Below are 2,785 nucleotides of genomic sequence, written 5' to 3' on the forward strand. Positions count from 1 at the left end.
TTTATTTTAAGAGCTCATTATAAATGCAATTTATTAATAAGATTTTAAATTTTTATTCTTAAAATATAAGACATTAATTGAGACAACTAGCAAAATGAAAGTAGATCTTTGCAATCATAGAAAACAAGCTAGAGATAAATGTCCATTCAAATATTGAACAATGCCATCTAGTGGAAATTTTAGTTTGACTTATGTTTCTTGATCAGAGGTTCTCAAATTTATGGAACTTTGTTAAAATACTGTCACTACTCATCTACCAGGAGGTTTCTGATTCACTTTATGTGTACATATCGTAGTCCAGAAATTGTGTTTGTTTTTTTTTTTGTACCGGGAATCAAACTCGGGACCTTGCGCTTGTGAGGCAGGCGGCAGAACCACTGAGCTAAATCCCCAGCCCAAGAATTTGTGTTTTAACAGCAACTATATTGTACACAGTGCTTTCCCTTTTCATTAGAATTTTCTCCAACTTTGCCACAAGAAGTAATTTTTTTATTGAAATTTGTTTATTTACATGTTGTAAAACATTCAGTAACAAAAAATTCTCATCATGAATGATATTAGAGCAGAAATACTGCCATAATTGAAAATTCACTAACAAAATATGCTTTATGATCTATTTCATGATTTTTCACAAGAAAGGCTTGTCTAAATGTATCAAATATTCTATTATATTCACCTTTATGAGTGCTATACCGTCTTACTCTTCTGAACAGATTCTGGAAGAGAGTTGTGAAGATCATAATGATTCTGCACCATTTCACACCCACCAGGGAACAGTATGCTTGCTTGATTCTTTTAATTATCTTGGAATCGATTATCGTCAATGATAATGGTTCTTCTAGGATAGGATTCCACTTCCACAAATATGTACCGAAATTCATATTCACCATTCTTTGGATTCTCTTTCACTTCCACATGCACTGTTCCTTGCTTCCCTGGCTCTGGCCCTTCAATGTAGAATTTCATACGTGTGTCTTTCAGCCCATCTTTTATATATTTGATAAAACTGACATGATGCCTTCGACCACATCTCGTCATCTCCCCATAGCCTTTAACAGGCTCACCAAAGAAACTGATCACCTCGGGATGTGTACCTCATTTTTCTAAGGCTTCCCATATATCTTACTAGGACTGGATGAAGAAAAAAGTTCTTTGAAAATCACATAAAACAAGCCACCTGTATTGCTGATTCCAATGAGTACCGCTATTAAGTAGGTGAAATCTTTTCCAGCTTCTTTCACTTTCTGAGTCGTTGGGATAGCGGTTTCCCCTCTCTGACCTCTGTGCACAGACACTTGCTTGCCGCTGTCCTCTGCTTTCTGGGGTCGTGGTCCCTGTGTCCAGATAGTTTTCTGGGGCACTTCAAAGATAGATCCAGGTCGCACCATTTTCTTCTGCTCTCGAAGGCCCCATCTCAAACTCACACAAGAATTTTTATGCATGTAACATTCTTTAAATGGGTAGCCTTTGCCAGCCCCATGCTAACTGCTTTACTGATAACTGTTTTATTTAATCCACTCAAAACTATAATGTAAGTGCTAAGAAGACTGAGGCAGACAACTTAGAGAACTACCTCAAGGTCTCACAGCTAATAATGTCACTCAGCCAGAAACCCACAAGTGATTACTGACACCGAGAGTACCATAGTGACAGAAGACCACCAAGACCACAGGGAAAGAAGAGAAATGAACTCCTGGGCCTGAGGGCTGCAGATGTAGCCCAGTGGCACCACTCCTGCCTGGCAAGCACAAGGTCCTGAGTTCGATCCTCAGTACCAAAACAAAACAAAACAAAACACCAGAATGAGAGATTTACAGGGACATTCAACCATCCCCAGGATCACCTTTGCCCTAAAATTAGGGTCACCTTGGGTTCCAGCAGTGCCTTACAAAACTGACTCTGCCCCAAGCAAAAATAATTATCTTATGGGAACTAAACTGCCCCTCAAGCCATGAGGATTCCTTTGGAGCTACAAAACCAGAAGTGAGATCATAATCAGCCAGACCTAGTCCCCCACAGCACCCCATAAACTGGTCTCTGTTCTTTAGTGAGGGGCCCAGTCTCATCCTCTTCATAAGAATTTGTCCCTTGTAGCTACTCAAGCTGGAGTCTTTTCCTTATTTTCTCTTATTTTCCTTTGTTAAGGGGTCAGTTGACCCCTGTAAGCTAAAATTGCTTACTTTCTCTTACTTTTCAATTAAAGATTTTGCCTGTAAATTCAAATCATCATTTTAGTTTTAATTTCCATTATTACTAAAGCAAGGATCTATGCTAGCCAGTGATATTGCAAGTACCCTGGCCAATGTGATGGGAAAGGTCTTGGTTAGGCTGTCACCAGCCTGGTGACAAAGAGGTTCCCAAAGAGGAGGTGAAGAACCTTAACTCGCTCTGCCCACAGACGTTCACTGAAGTCATAGAAAAATAAATTTTGGGAATAAGCCAGGAAAAGGTTTAGGAAAACAAACAAAGAAACTCAGAAGGGAATGCAGGCACTCAGAGGAGACACATTATAGTCTGAGGCTGGATGCATCCCTGTAATTCCAGCACTTGGGAGGCTGAGGCAGGAGGATCACAAGTTTGAGCTTCTTCTGGGCAATTTAGTGAGACCTTGTCTCAAAATCAAATATTAAAAAAATGATGGAGGATATAGCTCAGTGTGTAGACCCTGGGTGAAATCCCTCACTCACAAACACAATTTTTAAACTATGATTTCCTTGTCTCTTTTCTACCTCTCTTTATTTCTTTTATCTTACCTCATAGTAAAAAGGACTAAGTTCTGAAAGAC

General features: G+C 39.4%; 1 pseudogene; it reads right to left on the bottom strand.

The window, feature by feature from the left end:
* Positions 1–698: 698 nt before the first annotated feature.
* LOC101700998 (mitochondrial import inner membrane translocase subunit Tim21 pseudogene) lies at positions 699–1,634 on the bottom strand (annotated as a pseudogene).
* Between the last annotated feature and the right edge of the window lie 1,151 nt (positions 1,635–2,785).

Source organism: Heterocephalus glaber, unplaced genomic scaffold (assembly GCF_053883595.1).
Source record: "Heterocephalus glaber isolate CG9 unplaced genomic scaffold, H.glaber_assembly_v1.0 deba00001454, whole genome shotgun sequence".
Lineage (NCBI taxonomy): Eukaryota > Metazoa > Chordata > Mammalia > Rodentia > Bathyergidae > Heterocephalus > Heterocephalus glaber.